The 23,429-nt window shown below is 40.0% G+C and overlaps 1 protein-coding gene across 1 annotated transcript in view; it reads left to right on the plus strand.

Annotated features, from left to right (window-relative positions):
- The window catches only part of agbl4 (AGBL carboxypeptidase 4), a gene marked incomplete at both ends in the record, with an annotated part of 370,772 nt that overhangs the window by 74,436 nt on the left and 272,907 nt on the right, over positions 1-23,429 (plus strand). The gene's annotated exons all lie outside the window — the stretch shown is intronic.

The raw sequence follows: 23,429 nt of genomic DNA on the forward strand, positions 1-23,429 counted from the left end.
ACAGCTTACCCACCACAGACGTGAGACTCACCGGTCTATAATTCCCTGGCCTATCCCTATTACCTTTTTTGAACAAGGGGACCACATTCGCAATCCTCTAATCCTCCGGCACCACCCCCGTAGACAACAAGGACTCAAAGATCCTTACCAGTGGTTCAGCAATCTCCTCCCTAGCCTCTCGAAGCAGCCTGGGGAAAATCCTGTCAGGCCCCGGAGATTTATCTGTCTTAATATTATTTAACAACTTCAACACATCCTCTCTCTTGATATCAACAACCTCAAGAACATTACCCCTACCAGCACTCCCTTCCGCATCATCAAGACCCCTCTCCCTGGTGAATACCGAAGAGAAGTATTCATTGAGAACTTCTCCCACTTCCGCCGCCTCCAGGCAAATTCTCCCACCTTTGTCCTTAATCGGACCTACCTTCACCCTAGCCATCCTCCTACCCTTCACGTACTTGAAAAAGGCCTTGGGATTTTCCTTAACCCTACTAGCCAAAGCCTTTTCATGTCCCCTTCTAGTTCTCCTCAGCCTTTTCTTAAGTTCCTTCCTCGCTACCCTATATTCCTCACGGGCCCTGTCTGAACCTTGCTGCTTATACCTCACGTATGTTACCTTCTTCTCCCTAACAAGTCGTTCCACCTCTCTCGTCACCCACGGTTCCTTCACCCTGCCATTCCTTCTCTGCCTCACCGGGACATATTTATCCCTAACATCCTGCATAAGATCCTTGAATATCGACCACATCCCCATGGTACATTTTCCTTCAAAAAGGACATCCCAATTTACACTCCCAAGTTCTCTCCTTATAGCCTCGTAGTTAGCCCTTCCCCAATTGAAAAACCTCTTGTCCTCTCTGCACCTGTCCATGACAACTTTAAAGGTTATGGAGCAATGTCACTGTCCCCCAAATGCTCACCCATCAATAGATCCTTCACCTGTCCCGGTTCATTTCCTAAAACTAGATCTAACATGGCATTCCCCCTAGTCGGCCTGTCAACATACTGCGTCAGGAATCCTTCCTGGACACATTTAACAAATTCTGTCCCATCTAAACCTTTGGCACTAAGCAGGTTCCAGTCTATATTTGGGAAGTTGAAGTCTCCCATTATAACAACCCTGTTATTTCTGCTTCTCTCCAAACACTGCCTGCCAATCTGCTCCTCTATATCTCTACTGCTACCGGGGGGCCTATAGAATACTCCTAGTAGAGTAACTGCTCCTTTCTTGTTCCTTAACTCCACCCATACGGACTCTAGAGATGATCCTTCTACAACATCCATCTTTTCCACAGCCGTAACAGTGTCCCTGACCAGTATCGCCACCCCTCCACCTCTTCTCCCCCCTTCCCTATCCCTCTTAAAACACCGAAAACCAGGAATATTCAATATCCACTCCTCTCCTGACGTCAGCCACGTCTCAGTAATAGCCACGATATCAGAGTCCCCCATATTTATCCAAGCCCTCAGTTCATCCCCCTTATTCCTGACACTTCTTGCATTTAAGTAAACACACTTCAGTCCATCTACCTTACTACTTTTACAGCCTGTATTCTGCTTCTCCTTCCCCAAAGCCTCTCTACCTGTTTGATCTAACTTTTCCCCATTCCCTTCTTCCTCTGACCTACTCCTCCAGTTCCCTTCCCCCTCACAAACTAGTTTAAACCCTCCTGTACCACCCTAGCAAATCTCGCCGCAAGGATATTGGCCCCCTTCTGGTTCGGGTGTAACCCGTCCTCTCTGTACAGGTCCCACCTTCCCGAGAAGAGATCCCAATGATCCAGAAATCTAAAACCCTCCCTTCTGCACCAACTTCTCAGCCACACATTTATCTGCCACCTCCTCCTATTCCTACCTTCACTATCACGTTTAAAGGAGAGGCAAATTTTTTACACAGAGAGTGGTAGGTGCCTGAAATGTGCTGCCAGGGGAAGTTGTGCTAGCAGATATGATAGCAATGTTTAAGAGGCATTGATACAGGCACATGAACAGGCAGGGAATTGAAGGAGATAGACCACTTAGAAATGTAGGCAGAGAAATGGCGGATGGAATTTAATCTGGTAAATGTGAGGTGTTGCACTTTGGCAGGTGAAATGTAAGAGTATACAGTAAATGGCAGGATCCTTAGGAGCATTAAAGTATTGAGGGATCTGTGGGGGCAAGTCCATAATATCCTGAAAGAGGTAACACAAGTAGGTAGGGTGGTAAAGGTGTATGGCACACTTGTCACTCTTACATTTACTGTATACTCTTACATTTCACCTGCCAAAGTGCAGGCAGAGGGATTAGTTTGGATTGGCATCATGGTCGACACAGACATTATGGGCTGAAGGGCCTGTTCCCATTATGTCCTATTTTATGTTCTATTTCTATATACTCTGTGTCTCGGAATGTTAGAGTCATTGAATCACTTATTTGCTGATAACTTGATTCATTCATGGAATTTGTCATTATTCTAGACTGGAGTACCCAAACCTTTGTGCTTAAGTAGTCACTTTCAGGTAAAAGCTGAAGACACAGGCTGAAATTGTTGCAGACAAATCTGCAGCCAACATGCTATTACACTGATGCCACTTGCCAGATACAGTGGTGTCCAGCAGAATATAATGTCACTTGCCTGAAATCCTGTTAACCATATGAGAACTGTGAAAATAATGATGTACATCTTAACTGGTGTTGAAGCTTACTAATGCTGTATGTCTAGGTTTCCCCATCACCCCTCTCTCTCCAAGAAGAACAGAGAAATGGTTCCCTTAGCCCTCACCTTTTACCCTACTAGCCTCTGCGTCCAGCACATCATCCTTCATCATTTCCAGTAGCTGCAACAGGATCCCACCACTAGCCACATCTTCCCCTCCCACCCCTTTCCACCTCCCACAGGGATCCCTCTCTCCTTGACTCCCTGGACCATTTATCACTACCCACCCACCCCTCCCTGACGTCCGGCACTTTCCCCTGCAAGCATAGAAGGTGCAAACTTGTTCCTACACCTCCTCCCTTACCACCATCTGGGAACATAAACAGCCCTTTCAAGTGAGACAAAGATTTATGTGCACCCCCTCCAACTACGTCTACTGCATTCAGTGCTCCTGATGTGGACTCCTCTACATCGGTGAGACTAATCGCAGACTACGCAACTGATTGGGAGAGCACTTGCGTTCTGTCCACAATGTCCATCCCGAGCTCCCAGTTGCAAGCCACTTCAACTGCTCTTCCCATCCCCACACTGACCTGCCCCTATGATGCCTTCTCCACTGCCACGGTGAGGCTCAATGCAAACTAGAAGAACAACACCTCATATTCAACCTGGATAGTCTACAACCCAATGATACCAACATTGAACTTTCCAATTTCAGGTAACCTTTACATCCTATGTTCTCCTCTCTCGTTCCTTCTAATCTACCTCCAGTCCTCCCAGTTCTGTTACCTTTCCCATATACCCCTCCAGCCCTCTCATCACCCATTTTTGTCCTCTTCTACCTCCTGATTCCATTCATCTGTTACCCACACACTTCACCTATCGTATCCCCTCCCCCATCATGTTCCATCAGCTCTTCATCTCTCCATCAATGGTTCTCATTATCACATTCCTTACTTATAAGATTCCAGCATGTAGCCTCTGTGTCCCAGCCTCTGTCTCCAACTTCACCCTCCCCTTTCCCCACCTGGTTCCACCTGTTACTTTTTTCTTTGTCTGTTTCTACCTATAACCCACCTGCCTCTGTCTCCCAACTCCCCCATCCACCTGCCTCCTTCTGCCCATCATCCTTCACCCCTTCTCAGTCTACCTATCACTTACCAGCCCCTCTCCCAGTCATCTCCCTCTCATATTTATACTAGCTATCTTCCTTCTCCACTCTCAGTTCTGATGCAGGGTCTTGGCCCAAAATGTTGACAATTCCTTTCTCCCCACAGATGCTGCTCGACCCACTGGATTTGGAGTTCCTCTAATCATTTGGTTTTTTCTCTCCAGGTTCCAGCATCTGCAGTTTCTTGTGTCTCCATCTCTGGATTGATGCCTGCTTTAACTTTCCAACATCATTCTGGTGGTTTCAACCACTAAAACATAATATGCTACCCACCACTCCAATACCCTCTCAATTATCTTTCTGACAAAGCCTAAATTCTCTGACTAGATCCTTTCCTGATATTTTCACACAACCTTCCCCACACCTTACTTCCCTTAGAATCACGCTCTACAGTGTTAGGAAATTTTGGAGGACGGAAGTAACTTGCTCCTGTAATTTTATGCTTGCTGATTTCACAAATTTAAGAAAAACTCTGTTCACACACACTTAAATTCCTACTGCAAATGTGATCATTTCCATTTGTTACACGATTTGATGTGCAGAATGAACTATCTGAAATTAAAAGCCCACATAAATAACTGTTTTTAATGCAGTTTAAAAAATATGATAAACTATTTCCAATATAGTAGTGTGTGTAATTTTAAAAAAACAAGGCATCTTAATAGACATCTTAAAAATGAAATTGAAAGATTCAATGCTGTAAAGTTATATCCACAACTAAGTTTAAGTGATAAATTTTTAATTCCTGTAGTTGAGGTTATGAAGCGGGTAAAGATTTTGCAGCAGCTACTAGTCATTGCAGTCTTTTCAATCAGCAGGAATTTAAAATTCTATTTAATAAAGCCTGCATTCAGGCAACCATAAATAAAACAGCTTGACCTTCCCTTAAATTTGTTTCCTATGTCAATAGTGATGCTATAGCGCCAAAGAATTCAGCAGGTTTTGACAGTTCTGTGAGATCCAGTTGTTTGTTAATATCTGACATCATAGACTGCCAACTGTTTAATCTTAGCAGCGCTGTATTTGATCTATATGATTTGCTGGTGCATTTAAAAATCAACTTCAAAAACAAATGGTTCACTTTATGAACTTTATTCTCAGGCTTTAGAAGAAATATTTTTGTGTCATTGCTGTTGAAAGATCAATTACATTGCTACCAGTGGATTGATTTATTGACCATTTGGTAGATACTGTCACACCTTATTCCAACTGCTTGTTGCCAGTATTATCTTTATAAAACAATTGGGGCTCCCTGTTATAAAACCTTACTTGTCATATTTTAGTGATACTTTTCTGTCACTATCATTTGTAGTGAATGATATCTACATATGTAGCAGCATGGTAATGGAGCAGGTATTACAAATGCCTCACAGCACTAGGGATCCAGGTTCAATCCCAATTTTGAATGCTGTCTACATCAAGTTTGTGCATTCTCTCCTATGCTGTGTGGGTTGCCTCTGGGTGCTCTGGTTTCCTCCCCCATTCCAACGACATGCTGGTAGGTAATTGGATATCATAAATTACTCCTCAGTGAAAGTTAATGGCTATAAGAATCAAAGGGGAATTCTTGAGCATGTCTGAGAGAGAATAAATTGCAACGGTATTGGGAAATAAGGAAATGGGTGATAGGACTAATTGCATTGCTCCCAAGGAATAGATATGGATCCGATGAGCTGAATGAGTCATAGAGTCATACACTTAGCATGGAAACAGGCCATTCAGCCCACCATGTCCACGCAGACCAGTGAGAATGGCCTCCGTCCGGTTTTATTATTAATATAAAGTTTTATTGTACTGTCCTGATAGTAGTTGTGTGGCGGTAGTGCATTTTCATATGTTTCACTCCCTTGGCTTTCATTACAGGAAAAAATCTGTTCTTCCCAAATATCCTACATTTTTGCTGTTTGTTTAAAAAAAAATCATTCAGATAAAGATGACTCATCTGTGGTGACACAAAAAGAATTTATTCCACATACACAAAACAACTGTTTAAAATATAGACCACCGGCATATGCTGGCGATCCAAAAACTAATTTTATCTCCATTTCAATAGATGAAAAAGGATAATCTGCTTATGATTTCAAAGCATTACAATTATGTAATTTTCAAGCATGTTACCAAAAGGTAATGAATAATACCTTCACACTATTCCCATTAAGGAATTTTTAATTCTGCATTTGATAATTTTAATTTTTATGATTATTGATTCAGTTTATAGCAATTTTGAATTTTATTGTATTTTGAAATAATTTAATTTTATATGCCAGTCAGTGGTTGATTGTACAATTTTTGTGCAGCAGGAAGCAATTTTCCATTTGATAAATTAATTCTACCTCATTGATTTGAACAGTTTCTTTATGTGCAACAGCAGTATCCAGTGAAGTGCTTGACCTGAAGAAGGCCATTCCAATTTATAGTTATTTCACTTTATCTGTACTTCATGAAACTAAAAATGCCTTGTATATATTGAATTAATGTAGAAAGTATTCTAATAAGCTTTACACTAAGTGAACCAACCTTAACCCACAGAGGGCAAAAGTGAACAAAGCTTATTCAAAAAGAGAGACTTTTAAAAAAAAGTACAGAGAAGTGGAGAGTTGAAAAAGTTTGTGATGCGATCTTTAGAAGGTACGTTAAAACAGCTGTAGCAAAAGGAGAAGGCTGCTTAAGTTATACTGGGATTGATTAAATTGAAGAACTTCGACATTATCCAGGCCAAATGAAGCCTCTTATAGAGTCATGGGATCATAGAATTATAGAGTATGGAAACAGGCCCTTTGCCCCAATTTGTCCATGCTGACCAAGGTGCCAATCTGAGCTGATCCCATTTGCCTGCATTTGACCCATATCCCTCTAAACCCTTCCTCTCCATGTACCTGTCCAAATATTGTAATTGTACCCAACTTGACCACATCACCTGGCAGCTTGTTCTATATACCTATCACCCTCTGCATGAAAAACTTGCCCCTCAGGTTCCCTTTTAATCTTTCCCCTCTCAACTTAAACCTGTGCTCTCTAATTTAGTCTCCTCTACACTGGGGAAAAGACTGTGATCATTTACCTTATCTACGCCCCTCATAATGTTATAAACCTTTATAAGCTCACCCCTCAGCCTCCTATGCTTCAGAAAAAACAACCAGTCTATCCAACCTCTCCTTATAACTCAAGTTGTCCACTCCAGCACATCCTTGTGAATATTTTCTGCGCCCTTTCCAGCTTAATGACATCCTTCCTGTAGTTTGGTGACCAGAATTCCACATCATACTCCAAGTGGGCAAAGGAATGGAAGATGGAATTTAACTCAACAAGTGTAAAGTGATGCATTTTGGGAAGTTAAACCAGGGCAGGATGTCCACTGTAAATGGCAGGGCCTTGGAGAGTGTTGCAGAACAAGAGAGGTCTCAGGGTACAAGTACATAGTTCCCTGAAAGTGGTGCTACAGATAGGGTGGTAAAAAGGTGTCTGGCATACTTGCCTTCATTGGTCAGGGCATTGAGTACAAGAGTTGGTGTATCATATTACAGCTGTACAAGACGTTGGTGAAATCATACTTGAAGTATTGTGTGCAGTTCTGGTTGCCTAACTATAGGAAGGATGTCATTAAGCTAGGGAGGGTGCAGAAAAAATCCACAAGGATCCACAGGGACTGATCAGCTTGAGTTATAAAGAGAGACTGGATAGGCTGGGGTGTTTTATCCTGGAGCACAGGAGACTGAGGAGTGATCTTAAAGAGGGATATAAAATCATGAGGTGCATAGATAAGGTGGATGGTCACAGTCTTTTTCCCAGATAGGAGAGTCTAAAACTGGAAGGCATAGGTTTAAGGTGAAAGGGAAAGATTTAAAGGGGACTTGATGGGCAAGTCTCTCACACAGGGAGTAGTGGGTATATAGAATGAGGTACCAGAAGAAGTGGTTGAGGTGAGGACAATTACAATGTTTAAATTTGGCTGGTATATGGGTATTAAACTTTTAGAGTAACATGGGCCAAACACAAGCAAATGGGATTAACTCAAAAAGGCACTTTGGTCAGCATGGATGAATTGGGCAGAATGGCCTGTTTCTGTGCTGTATGACTCTGTGACTCTGTGACTCTACATTGCTGTTTAAAAACTTAACTGATATACAAATGCCCTTTAAGGAAGAAAACCTACAAAGTCTTTTTCAAGACTCCATTCTCTACTGTCCCTTGAGATGCAGGACTCTCAGTTGTATCAATTCAGCTAGTTCTATTGAATGCACAGAGCTAAGTGTTCCTTGACTTTCCAAGGATGAGGAGAGAATTATGTTGTTTGACGAAAACATGCTTGGAATGTAGGAGCCACATTTAAACAAAGTGAAAGGACATTTGGAAAGCACCTCGTGACTCCCAATTTCTTGAGCTTCCCTACTCTTTTATTGATTGCACCAGTCTCCATTGAACTTGTTTGAAAGTTCAACTCCCCAAAATTCACTTTTCTTCTGGGCTGAGCTATCAATCTATGTGTGATAGGCAGTAATTGCTTTCTAGAAAGATATTAATGAGGGCCAAGGCATACCATCATATGCTGCTCGAGTATCTACTAATTTCTATCAGGATCTGATTGCACTGGAGAGGGTGCAGAGGAGATTTATCAGGGTGTTGGCTGGGATGGAATGTTTCAGTTATGAGGAAAGAGTGGATAGGTTGGGTTTGTTTTCCTTGGAGCAGAAGAGGTTGAGGGGGCTACTGATAGAGGTATCTAAAATTATGAGAGGCATAGATGGGTAGATAGTAAGAACTTTTCCTCATGGCAGAGATGTTTAAGTCCAAAGGGCTTAGGTTTAAGGTGAAGAGTAACTCGTTTGGAGAGGATCTGAGGAAGAATTTTTTTCACTCAGAGGGTGAGTTGGAATGTAAAATGCACCTTTTGAGAGGGCAGTGAAGACAGAGACTCTCACAAAATTTAAGAATCACCAAGGCATAGAAGACTACGGCCCAAGTACTGGTAAATGGGATTAACGTTGATAGGTACTTGATGATTAGCAGAGACATGGTAGGTCAAAGGGCCTGCTTCTGGCTGTATTACTCTGAGACTCTATATACAGAATGACTTTGAACTCAGTCATCATTGAATACTTATACCTTTGAAGGAGTGACCTTAAACTATAATGCCCAGAGATGTTCTAAAATGTTTACGTTTATTTATTTGGATATTGGAAGACACAGGTGATTCCACTGGGTGTCCAGATACACTCAATGTTGTATGGAAGGTAATGTTGCTTGACTAGAAAGTGCTTGAGATTAAGTCACACTTACTTAGAACTGATTTGCCATAACTTAATATCAGACAGAAGTGAAACGTTCTACTACTAAAACTGGGAGAGACCTAGTTCTTATCTGATTATTTTTAAAGCTAAACAAGTTTTTTAAAAAAAAATCATAAGCTGTTTCCTCTCAAATAATTAAAATGTGCTGATTATAAATAACATTGTATGGTCATATTCATCTCCAGAGTAAATCAAAATGGCAACATTTGGGGCATGCTTGCTGCTAAACTGAAGGTTTTAGTATCAGCTTCATGCCACTTCTGTGCTTGGGACTTAATTTGAATTACTGACAAGTTAATATAAAAAATAATGTTTTGTAAGTCACAATCAAGCTGTTAAAATCCTCCATGTAAAGGTGCAAAGATGAACTTATGAAGTATAGAGAGCCTTAATATAAATTGTTGCTTCTAGCAGTAGAAAATATTGAAAAAGCTATTGCCAAAATTGAAATCTGAGGAGGCACTAGGAGCACAGAAGTAGCTCATATTTTAAAGTGTGGTTAAAATAATGTGACTAAGTAATGAGTCATTCCTTGAAAACTGAAACTATACTTTTATCACTGAAAGACCAATATTAAAAATTACAGATTGTTTGTGCACAGAAAGATTATGTTTGCTACAATTTCATTATACTTTAAGACATCCTTTGATAAACTATTAAGATAAATAATATGGAACCTAGAATGAGGGAATATGATAAGTTAATTTAGTTTGCTTCACTGATTTTATCCTCTTATTAACCTCTTGGTATTACTTCATGAGAGTTGCTGTTGATAAATTTAAGACCATTTTCAAGAAATGGTTATTGAAATTATATTGCATCAGATTTTATGAGATGTCATTAACACTTCAAGCAATTCGCATGACAGTAGCCATAGTGTGTTTTTTTGAATATATACTGATTACCACTGGCTTTTTATTTAAATTGGTAGAGAATGTAATATTCACTCTTTTCCATTTAATGCAAATTCATACTTAAAATTGTTGATCAATTCTCCCGTTTAACAGATACATATATTTTCTTTATACTTATCTAAGGATTCTATATATTATGACAAAGATCTTCCTCAATAAATATCAGATTGCAGTTTTCTGACTGATATCAAGAGTTGACATCTACTACATCATCTAACACAGGTTTAGTTAGTCATTTCTTAAGGTTACTTGGCTACGTCTGTAGTGTGGAACAATAGGAGGGAATAAAACCACCATGCTCCTAAGCAGTTATTTCAAGATTAAGTGTTGTCACATCTGGTTTCTTATGTTTTCCTACTATACATATTAGATGCAGACATGAATACTGGAAATCTATGGCAGTCTGTCCCAGAATGCTTTGCTTTTCTAACAGCTCCCTATCAACAACTTACAATTGCATCAGTAATGTCAGTAATTATTATGCTGATGTCTTTTCCTGAAAGGCATTTGACTGAACCAAGAGACAGAGAATCCATTTTTCAGGCGCCAGGGAGTCCAGACAGAGGCTAGATTTGTAAATGTGCCTGGAAGAGAAGTTGATTAATATGTTTTATAGATAGGCTGCTTCCTCACTCATCATAGCTCTGCCAGCAACCCTGCTCCCCTGTGGTTCTACCTTGATCAGAGATAATGGAAGCAGATTAAAAGTTTGAAGCCTGAAGCTTCTTCTCTGACCTGACATTACTCACAGGCCAAATGAGCTGATGGAACACCTGAACATGTAGTAATTAGGGTTTATAAGAAAAGGCACTTCTGTGAACTTCCAAATGGTAGTAATGTTGCAATAAGCTGCAGACTTATAGTGGTTAATTATCCAACTGTTTGAATGTATACTTGTGGCAAAATTAATAAACTAACTTCATCTGGAAATTAGCTGCACTTGTTAATTTAGGTATAAATTGCACATAAAATACCTTTTGTGCATATTTTAGAGCAATTGCAACCAATCCTGGTGGAAGGCCACCTAGATCAGGAATTTTGAATGGGTATTTCTAATCGTGATTTACCCAAGTGGAGGTGTCATCTTCCCAATATCATTCAAGAACATGGTGATGCCATCAATGCACTTGATACTCATTTCAAATTTACAGACACAAATTATATTAATAAAGTGTGACCTAAAAACTGTGGTTTTCTCTTAAAACAAAATATGGAGCAAACCCTGGACTAAATCAGCAACCATATGTGAATTAAAGTATCCTCTGCGAGACACAGATCCTTTGCTTTCTGATTGTGCCTATCTGTTCACTGCACTGCTTGTGCAGATCATTTCTCTGTATGAGAGTGCTTACAGGAACTTTTCACTGCATTTGTAGAGTGATGCGGCCACCAATAATGAAGGCCTGTATTCCACCCCCTCCTCCATTTTCCCTCATTCAATGGCAGTCTTATGCTATAAGTTATTTATATGGTGCTGTTGGAAATCATGCATGCAGTGTTTTAATAAAGCAAAAAAGGTGCAACCCACCCTAATGATTTTTTTAAAGGCAAATTTCACTAATTTAGCAATTTCTTTTTACGGCTTTCACAATTGGACAGGAAGGCTAAATGCAGCACTAGTTTAGTGCACCAAAACAGGTTGAATTCAGTTTCTAGGTACTTGTGGTTCATTTAGTCATTATATATAACTGCTACAATTGACCTTGTTTCTGGTGTATTTATATGTGGTAACCATTTTGTTCCAAATGCAATGCTCAAAATATTCAAGTGTCGATTCATCCTGGGTGATCCTGGCCATTTGCTGCTCAAGTTATACTCTGATTGTTTTACAGAAGGGATGAGTGCTGAGGAGAACCTAAATTTGGAGGGTAGATTAGAGTGTGAAAGCTCGTTGTATCTTAAACTGACAAACATTTTCTACTAAAAATGAAGGCCATTCTGTTGTGTGAAAACTTATTACCAATAACACTTAAATGCTAAAAATGTGTGAGCATAGAGTTCAAACTGCAATCATGCCAAACATCTCAAAATATTTTGCAAATAATCTGCTTCTGTGCATTAGTTTGGGTTTTGCTAGGACCACTTCACTCCATACACGCACCAAGGAACCAAATTCCAGAGGTTAAGTGACAATGACTGCCCTTGATGTAAAGGCAGCATTTGGCCAGTGTGTCATCAAAGAATCTCGGTAAAACTGAAGTCAGTGAGTATCATGGAGAAGGTACTTCAGTGGTCAGTTGTATCTCACAGAAAGAAGGGTAATTGTTGTTGTTGGAGGTCAATCGTCTCAGGCCCAGGATGTCACTGTAGGAGTTCCTTAGGACAGTGTTCTAAGCCCAGTGATGGAAGGCATTCTGATAATCCAATTACATCATGTCCTGTAGTTCCCCTTTATCTAGTCTGCCACTTATAATGACAAAAAAATTTGTTAAATATATTTTCCCTCTCATAATTCCATGTTGACTCTGTTCAATCCTATTATTAGTTTCTAAATAACTTGTAACTACTCCCTTAATAATATATTCAAGCACCTACTCTTGATGTCAGGCTAGTTGGCTCAAACTTCCTCGCTTTCTTTCTCCTTTTCTTAAATAGTGGGTATACATTTGCTACCTCCCAGTCTTTTGGAATTGTTCTAGAATTTATGGAATTTTGGATGATAACAATCAGTGCATCTACTATCCTCATGGCCACCTCTTTCGAACGCAGGTCCTGAGGATTTATTAGATTTCAGTCCCAATAATGTCTCTATGATTGCTTATGTTAATTTCTTTTAGCTCCTTATTCACTCCAGACCTTTTGTTCTCCACTATTTTTAGGAATTTTTCAGTGTCATCACAAGTGAAGAAAAATGCAAAGTATTTGTTTAATTTTTCTGCAATATCCTTATTTCTTATTATAATTTCTCCTGCCTCTATCTGTAAGGAATCCACGTTAATCTTTGTCTTTTTTTATATACCTGCAAAGGTTTTGGTAGACTGCTTTTGCATTTCTCACTGAATTATTCTTGCCTCCTCCTTTGCCTTTCTTTATCAATTTTTGGTCCTTCTTTGTTGAATTCCGAAGTGCTTCCAGGCATTAAGCTTACTGCTCTTTTTAAGCAATATTAAAAGCTGTTTCCTACAGTCTAAAGTTATCCTTCACGTTTCCTGGTAGCTATGGCTGGACGACTCTTGTCAGGTTTTTGTGCCGATAGCGCTATGTATTTGTTGTAAACTGTGTGATGATTTTTTTTAAATGCTTGGTGCAGGAAGTCTGTAGCCATTAATTTTTATTGTGCTTCCCCATTCACTCATAACTACTTCATGCCTCATACCTTAGTAATTTGCTTTCTTTAGATTTAAGCTCTAAGTTTCAGGTTAAAATAAATCACTTTCAATGTTAGTATGAAATTCTATCATGTTATATTCATTCTTTGCTAAAGGTCCCTTAACTATAAAATTATTAATTAATTCTTTATTATTATTACTCAACACTAGATCTAAAATAGCCTTTTGTTCTTCAGCATTCTGATCTAGAAACCCACCTCTGAATCATTGCATGAATTTCCCCTTCAAGCTTTTATTGCCTGTCTACATGGAGATTAAAGATCCCCATGTTTACTGGATTATTCTTGTTACGTGCACCTCTAACTTCTTAATTTATACTGTGCCCTTCATTCTTACTATTGTTTGGGGGCTTACAGACAACTCCCACTGATGCCTTCTGCACCTGAGCTCAACTCAATGATTTCACTTCTTGATTTTCTGATCTAAGATCCTTACTTTCTGCTGGTTTTACCCAACCCTTTATTATCAAGGCTACCCCTACTCTTTTCCACTTTGCTCATCTATTCTAAAGGTTAAGTATCCTGGAATAATTAATTTTCAAACTTGGTCACATTGCAATTGTGTCTCCAAAATGGCTATTAGATCATACCTATTTATTTCTAATTATGGCATCAATTTGTCTATCTTTGTCTATGAATTTGGCGCCGGAAGCGTGGCGACACTTGCGGGCTGCCCCCCCCCCCCCAGAACACTACGCAAAAAATGCATTTCACTATGTGTTTCAATGTACATGTGACTAATAAAGATCTTATCTTGTTATGAATACTGAGTGCATTTCATTAACTATACTAAACACAACTGAAATCTAACCCCTTAACATGGTCCAGGTCAATTTCTGGTCAGTGGTGACCACCACTCCCTCCCCAACCACTCCCTCCCCAACTAAGATGTTGGTGATGGGGGAATCTGACAATGACAATGCCCTTAATTTTGATGTTTTATCACTTTCCCATATTCTGACTAAAATTAGAGTTATGTCCGTATGCTCAGTCTCTTCTTGACACACTCATGACCTATTTTGCCATCTTGCATTATTATCTTGTCCTTTCTTTAATTTTCTAAATCTCTGCTCCTCTGAACCTTCCCCCATCTCTTTCCCATGTACCTCACTATTTAGTTTAAATCCTTAGAGCTGTAGTTATTTGATTTACTGGAGGAATGCTCCCAGTTCAAAGGAAGCCCATGCCATGAGAATAACTCCCTCTGCATTTTGCTATTATGAGTCATTTCTGCGAAGGTTCACCAGACTGATATGTGGGATGGCAAGACTGAACTATGAAAAGGGATTAAATTGCTTAGGCTTATATTTGGTTGAATTTAGAATGGAATTGTTTAGGGACCTACAAAATTCCAACAGGTTTGGATGGACGAGTTGCAAGAAGGATGTTCCCAATGACAGGGAAGTCTGGGACCAGGGTCACAAACTATAGGATAAGCATGGAGGACTGAGATGAGAAGAAATTTCTTCATCCACAGTGGTGAATCTTTGGAATTCTTTCCTGAGGAAAGTAGCTGAAGCCAAATCATTAAGTATATTCAGAAAGGAATTAAATACAGTTTTCAAGGCAAAGGGGATCAGGAGAAATGGGAAGAAAGCAGAAACAGGGGACTGAATTTGGATGAACATATAGAATGCTAGAACCAACTTGAAAGACTGAATGGCTACTCCTATTCCTATTTTCCATGTTTCTATTAAGTCTCAGATTTTCTTTCAAAATAGGAGGATTTTTTGGCTTGTCAAGTCTATGTCAGCTCTCCAAGTAGTCCTATCAATCCCTGATCTACTTCCCTGAAACCACATGTCTCTCACGTGTCCATCAACTCCATTCTAATTCTCCTTCTAACCACTTACACTTGTGGTAATATACAGTATTTAATTAACCTATCAGCTGACTTTTCGATGTGGATTGATAACAGTGCGCCTGGAGGAATCCCACAGTCGCAAGGGGAGCACAAAAACTCCCCACAGACAGCAAGGGAGATCAGCATTGAACCGTGAGGCAACAGCACTACATCCTGTGCCACTGTGCACTGAACCTTCATTATCTCTTTCTTAAATGTATCCCACTATTATGATACAAATTTTTATTTCATTAGTTGTTTTCATGGCATTTTGATATACATCAGGCTGGTACAAATTGGCATTACACAGATCCAAAATTTGAATTTAAATTAAATCCAACTGAAATCTAATTTCAGTGGCCAAAGTGCCTGGTTCAGGTAAATTTGTGGTCATTAATGATCCCTAGGATTTTAGTGATGGAAGAATTTGGTAAAGATAGTGCTGTTGAACATTAAAGGAGACCTATCTTCTAGGAGACTGTCATTACCTTACACAATTATGATGTGAGTTTAACTTGTCAGTTGGATGGAAGTTCTGGATGGAATGTTGGCTAGGTTTCACTGATTGTGGACATGGATGCCTCAGCCTTTGAGTCTTGTTAATCTCAAATGGTTACTAAACTGAAGCAAAGTATGTTAAAGAGGGCCTCTCATTGTTCACACATCAATTGATTTTCCCCCTGCTTTTCTTCCTCCTTCTCCAGTGTTTCTTCCTCTTTCTCCTGTTATGGTGTTGCAGGTAAAGGTCATGCCGAATAAATGGAAAATATTATGTAGGATGCAGCAAGTGATGACAAAGGGAGGGACTTCCACTGCAGTGTACCTCCTGGAACTTGTGATGGTCTTCCAAATGAGAGTTACTAGAACTCTTAAGTATTAAGAGTCTCCACTCCTTCCACATGTTTATTTCTATGTCCCTCTAATGGGGAGGCAAATAAATGTTTACAAAAACATGGTGGGATCATGCAGTGAAGTGGGAATGCAATGTATTTGGGCTGCAAAGTACTTTATGGCCCCTATCACATGATTGTTTTGGAAGGGCAGCAATTTTTTTTGGCTCCTTTGTTTAAAAAGCCAAATATAAATGTTCAAAATCTAATATGGATATGCATAGGAAGTTCTATAAATAGAAATTTTAGATGTGAGAAGAAACAAAGTTGTAAATGTAAAAGCAAAGTAATATCTGATGTCACCTGCATTATATGTTTTTGTGAGCCTTAGACTAGTTTTGTTCAGAGCTTTTAAAATCTTAAAAGTGAAGCAGACCTGGGATAATAGAATTCCTTAGGGCAGTGGCACATATCTGGCCCTCAGTCTTACTCATAAGAATATCAGTCCAAAATCATCCAGGCAGTGACATCAGATTACTTTGGCAAATGTTTCAGAAAATGCAGCAACCAGTGGCTCCCTCCCAGATGTAAGAAGGATCATTTTGTAATACTTTAGGAGTGAAGCATCTGTCATGACACAGACTCTTAGGTTGCAACTAGGCAACACGCGAGAATAGTAGAAGAAAAGGCACACTTAGCTACCAGAGAAGTATGATTTGAGGAAAAAAGTAGATTGTTTTGATTTTGTTTAGTAGTTGTTGAGTTAAAGGTAATGTGCACTTACGCTATGCTGACATCTATTGTTCATGGAAATTATGATCACATAGTAAATGATGCACTTATTTTGTGGTGACTTACCAATCAGAAGAATAATGAACAAGTCCAACAAGTCACATCATGGTAAAGGGCAAGTGGCATCAGTCCATGTTTTAGTTCAAGCAAAGGGACCACCTGTCATGTCATGTGGGAGTTAGTATTTTTATTCTTAAGCATCATTGTATTGAAATCAAAATACTATTAACAGCACATGGACAAGGACCTAGCAATTGCATACATGTGAACTGTATTTGATAAACTAGTGTTGGAATTGCAAACGTTAATGATATGGAAACATTGCTAGGATAGCTGATTGTGTAGCTAGCTGTAATGCAATTGTCAGCATGTTCTGGTCTTTTGCTGGTGCTCTCTGCCTTTGGATTAACCATTGAGCCCAGAGTGCATAGAGCTGAGGGCCTTGATGCACTTCACATCTGGTCCTGGAACTGGTATATCCTGACAAACCTTAAATAGAAATGTAAATTTGTTATGTTTTTGAAAAACAATAAATTGCTAATGTTAGAAATCTGAAAGAAAAAAACAGAAATTGCTAGAAATACTCATCAGGTCAGACAGTAGGAGAGAGAAGCAGAGTCAATATTTTAGGTTTGTGACCTTTCACTAGAAAAGTTAAAAAAAAATGATTTCAAGAAGTCTAAGTTGCAGAGAAAGAGGAAGGGTCTGAGAGAATGAAAGAAATCTGTGGTAACTGGAGAGCAGGCGTGATTAACAAAAGTGATAGTGGAGCCAACTGAAAGAAAATGGTAAAGGCTAGTGAATAACAAAAGTTATGTCAAGGAGGTATAAATAGGAGATGGTGAAAGAAATCTGAAATTACCAGGAGAGAAAAATACAAGAAGCTGGAATGGCTGATTGTCTGAAATCAAATTTAGTGTTGCACCAGAAAATGAAGAGCTGTTTATTGAGCTTGCCATTCTACTAACTTAGATTACTGAATATAGTGCTCAGAACCTGGCCTCATTTACATTGTGGAAACCAACAGAAGGTTCACCCTGGTAGTTCACCCTGGATTCAGGATCCAGAGTGAACTACCAAACTGGATACAAAATTGACGGTGGTAGGAGGCAGAGGGTGGTAGTGGAGGTTTGTTTTTCATTTGGAGGCTTGTGAGCAGTGGTGTGCAACAAGGATTGGTGTTGGGTCCTTTGTTGTTTGTTTTATAAATATTAATAATTTGGATGAGAATGGAGATGGCATGTTAAGTAAGGTTGCAGATAATAACAAAATTGGTGGTATAGTGGACAGTGAAGAAGGTTGTCTAAGGTTACAACAGGATATTCATCAACTGGGAAAGTGGGCAAGGGAATGGCAGACAGAATTTAACTCAGACAAATGCAGAATGATGCATTTTGAGAAGTTAAACCAGGACAGGACATGCACAGTAAGTGGCAGGGCTCTGCAGAGTGTTGTTGAACAGAGAGACCTTGGGGTAAAAATACATAGTTCTTTCAAAATGACAATATGGGTAAATAGGGTGGTGAGGAAAGCATATGGCATGCTTGCTTTTATCGGATGAGGTATTGAGTATAAGAGATGAGATGTCATGTTACAGTTGTACAAAATATTGTTTAGGCTGCACTTGGAGTATTGCATGTAGTTTTGGTTGCTACACCATAGGAAGGATGTGAATAAGCAAGAGACGGTGCACAAGGATGTTGCCTGGATTGGAGAGCTTGAGTTATAAGGAGAGATTGGATAGGCCAGGTCTGCTTTCAAGAATTCTAAGCGAAGGAGGCTGAGAGATGACATGATAGATCTATATAAAATTATGAGACACATAAATGGAATAGATAGCCAGAGTCTGTTTCCCATGGCAGGGATGTCTAAAACTAGCAGGCATAAGTTTAAAGTAAAAGGGAGTAGATTTAAAGGGGATCTGAAGGTAAATTTTTCACACTAGAAGTAGTTGGTATCTGGAATGAGCTGCTAGACAAGGTGGTGGAGGCAGGAACAGTAACAACATTTAAGAGGCATCAGGATAGGTACTTCAACGAGCAGGACCAAGAGCGATATGGAATTAGTGCAGGGCAAGTGGGATTAGTGTTAATGAGCATGATGGTTGACACAGATGTGGTGGATGAGGGACCTGTTTCTATGCTGTACATCTCTAAGACTCTGTTACTGTGGAGGCTGTCTTTTAATTCTAAACTATTCCTCATCACAACTGAGACTTCAACTGAATTTCATTGGCATTTGAAACTTGGAAGTTCCTTACTGTGGTATATACACATACTTATTTTTGTGCTGACTTAAAATCAGATAAAAAGCTTCAATGAGACACATCATGGCAAAGGGCAAGCAGCTGGTTTTGCTGGAAGATTTTGAATTGGACAGATGTCAGCATGGAATGGAACACCAAGAAAAGAGTTCACTATCAAAGATCTTAATTCCACCCCCACAACCCACAACCCACCCCTACCCCTGGCTATACAAACCCTAAGTTCCAATCAATGAGGAGCATTGTCTCTGCAGACTAATGTTTAGCAGGATAAGTACCACAGAGGTCTTTGACCTTCTGTCGCCTCATCTGCAGTTCTGCATTCATGCTTGTACTGCTCCACCAGTCAAGGTCACATTCAATTTTCTAGCCTCAAGATCATTTCAGATGGTTATGATTGATCAATGCCATATGCCCCAGCATCACTAAATCTCTATTCTTTGGGTGGCCTGACTTCCTGTAATTTTTTTTCAGCACAGAAGATAATGCAAATTGGTATGTAGGTTTCCCTGCAATACCAGCTTCCCTAAGTTTGCTGATGATACAAAGGTTGGTGGTGTCGTGGATAGTGTAGAAGGTTGCTGTAGATTACAACAGGATATTGATAGAATGCAGAGCTGGGCTGAGAAGTGGCAGATGGAGTTCAACCCGGAAAAGTGTGAAGTGATACCCTTCAGGAGATTGAATTCGAAGGCAGAATACAAGGTTAATGGCAGGACTCTTAGCAGAGTGGAGGAACAGAGGGATCTTGGGGTCCACATCCATAAATCCCTCAAGGTTGCCGCGCAGGTTGATAGGGTTGTTAAGAAGGCGTATGGAGTGTTTATTAGTCGGGGTATTGAGTTCAAGAGCCACGAGGTGATGTTGCAGCTTTATAGAACTCTGATCAGACCACACTTGGAGTATTGTGTTCAGTTCTGGTCGCCTCATTATAGGAAGGATGTGGAAGCTTTAGAAAGAGTGCAGAGGAGATTTACCAGGATGTTGCCTGGATTGGAGAGCATGTCTTATGAGGATAGGTTGTGTTACGGACTCAGTGAAAGTCCCTTTAAGATAGAGAGTGTGTGTGTATGTGTGTGTGGGGCGTGCTTACGTCAATAGAAGATAAAGGACGTAAGGACGTTGTTGAAGACGTTAGAAGAAGTTAGAAGAAGAAGAGAGAGAGAAGGGAGAGAGACACCAGCCTGCTTGTTTTCTCTATCGATGGATGAGAAACAATAATTGTGTTTGCCATAGAAATCCATGTATGGAAGTTGGAAGTAATCCGGTGGAGTTCACTTTGTTGCTGACCTGTAGAAGGAAACAGGTATTTATGTGTGGACGACCACGGTTCGGATGCTTTTCGGGGTGAGGAAGTCACTACCGAGTAAATACTGGAGTGTCGTTTGGGTTCCATCATGGAACATTTGGATTTCGTATTTACTCTCTCTATGTTTCCCTACATCTACGTCTTATCTTCTGACAACGGTGGTTGTTGAAGAAGCCCTTGCTCACGTTTCACCTTATGGCTTGCGGAACTTGGAGTTTGGGACTTTGTCACACACACACACAACGAGTTTAGTTTTGGGGTTAACGTTCGAGGTTTAACATTTTTGAATTCTAACATACTAACATTTTTACTTTTATTTTACGTATTATCATAAGTAGTAATTAATAAAATAGTTTTTAACACTGAATCATGCTCAGTGTGTTTCTTTTGTTGCTGGTTCGTGACAGTTGAGTGAGCTAGGGCTTTTCTCTTTGGAGAGAAGGAGGATGAGAGGTGACTTGATAGATGTGTACAAGATGATAAGAGGCATAGATGGAGTGGACAGTCAGAGACTTTTTCCCAGGGTGACAATGGCTAACATGAGGCGACATAATTTTAAGGTGATAGGAGGAAAGTATAAGGGGTAAGTTTGGGTAAAACTTGTCAAGGGTAAGTTTTTTACACAGAGTGGTGGGTGCATGGAATGCACTGCCTGCAGAGGTTGTGGGGGCGGATACATTAGGGACATTTAAGAGATTCTTAGATACATGACTGATAGAAAAATAGGGGTCTATGTGGAAGGGAAGGGTTAGATAGATCTTAGAGCAGGATAAAATGTCGGCACAACATTGTGGGCTGAAGGGCCTGTACTGTGCTGTAGTGTTCTATGTTCATACCATCATAAATTGTGCTCATATGGGACCTTCAGAACCCAGAGCTCTCCATGAATTGCAAGGCCTTCTAATCTCTGAATATTCAGGGCATACATGAACATGTGAGAAAGCTCCACGTAGTCAGTGCCAAGAATCTTAGGAGCTTTTTTTTCTAAATTGCAATTTGCATACTTACAGCTTAGAGCCAGCTCCAGAAACATCGCACTCCAAGTCAGGCAAATGCACCTCCTTGTCAGCATCAACATAGTGTTCCACTCCTTTGGAGGCACAAGAGTTACTGACATCCAACCACCTAACTGTCCTTCAAGGAGAAAACTTTATGGATGATAAAGTTTTGGAAGTAAACTCACTGTGGAGACTCATGGACCACTAATACTGTCTCAAATGTTGAAATAAGTATACCAGTGGTCAAGCTCTTGCAAATGGAATGTTCTATGCCATAAAGTTGATTCTCTTAGTTCTACAATAGTTGAGAAGTGGTGCCTACTCCATAATATGCATAATATTTCTTGAAGGAAGACTTATTATCCATCAAAGGTAGAGGCTAAGTATCAGTGGCAGATTGTATTAGCTTGGATTTCATTTGATCATTATTGCATCCTCGTGCAAAGATGGACAATATTGCCACTCATTCCTCCCATCAAAAATTGGAATACTATTCCCTTGCCTTAGCATCTTTGTTTCAATTACTTGTGTTTTTTTTCCATTACAAGATTACATTACATACCTTCTTTTCAGTATGTTCACTCATCTCCACTGAACATGACAGTCATGGTTTCACATTAAATTTGAAGATTAAACAAAAGTGAATTGTTCAGCATTAAAAGTATAAAAGTGTATAAAGGTCTTAACATGGATGGTCTCTCCTTTTGGGCATTATTAACAAAATGATATATAAATAAACTGATTAGGCAACTGGTAATTAAGTTTGCACACCCCTGAACTTACCCTTTATGCCTGCCATCCATGTAGGCTTCATTATTCCACAATTATGTTACAGTGTTCTCTTAATGGAAAGTATGAACAGCTGTCTCTCTCTCTGAGTTGGAGGAAGTAGATGTCTGTTTGGGAACTCTTGGCCTGAAAGTACAGGCTTCTGACTGCTTTGTTCCAGCAGAACTGGCTTTAATCTAGGAAAGCTGGCTTTGGGACAGAGATGATGACATTGCCTAAGGTCCCGTGGTGACAGGAAAAGTCCTGACATTCTGAGACAAGACTTTGGAACTTTGCAATACTGCTTAGGACTCTCTCAGGACTGGACTTACAAAGGTGAGTGGGTCAACAGTTACCCAAGTCACACTACTTTCTTAAAAGCCTGGAGGCTTTTGCCAACACCAACAACTAGCTCCCACAGAACAGCTCTCTCCCTGATGGCTATAATTTTGCTCTGTGAAGCACCTGTCTGTTCCTACAGAACTATAATCTCCTCATGCTAGAGATAAACCTGCTGGCCCACAGTTAGGGAGCTCTGATGGAACTGTGGGAAGAAATGAGAAACTGCTGGAAACACTCAACATGCTAGGCAGCATCTGGAAGGAGAAGCAGATTTAACGTTTTAGATCGAAGACCCTTCATCAAACTGAAGAGAATGACCTGCATTCCACAGTGCAATGAAGACTGAATAGTTTTGGCCTGTACTTCCAGAGAAAGTATAATTATTTGGCATAATTCATTTGCCAATGTGTCGCTGAAGTGGTTGGCACAGAGGTACATATCATCTCCAGTGTTGTTTCCCTGGCTTCACATAACATTGGTGTGATGTGTAAGATGGACTCCTCATCATCTTGTACATTCAGTCTTAAAGTCTGGAAAATGTGCCAAGCATTTCACTGTACATGAACACTAGCCTTCTTCTGAAGCTTCTTTCTTCTGGCCCTTACCTGATTCCTACAATGTGGTGTCATCCCTAGAAATCTGCCACAATGCACTTCTTTGTGCAGGGGTACTCTCACTTTAGGCTGGAGTCGTGACCAGACTGAGAGAGGGAGAGAGGGAGGGAGGGAGGGAGCTAGTTAGCTAGCTGTCGGACACCTGGGATTTCTTCCAGCACTGTGTACATCAGTTCACTGAGTGGTTGATAAGTATTCTTTGTATTCTATCATCCTATAGGTTTTGAAGTGGTTAATGAGTAGTTTTCATATCATTCTAATAAAGTAGTGTCTTTATAACCTTTAACGCGTGTAAAACGTCTCCTTTGTTTGTGAATACCTCTTGCTG

The sequence above is a fragment of the Pristis pectinata genome, chromosome 3, assembly GCF_009764475.1.
Source record: "Pristis pectinata isolate sPriPec2 chromosome 3, sPriPec2.1.pri, whole genome shotgun sequence".
NCBI classification, from domain to species: Eukaryota; Metazoa; Chordata; class Chondrichthyes; order Rhinopristiformes; family Pristidae; genus Pristis; species Pristis pectinata.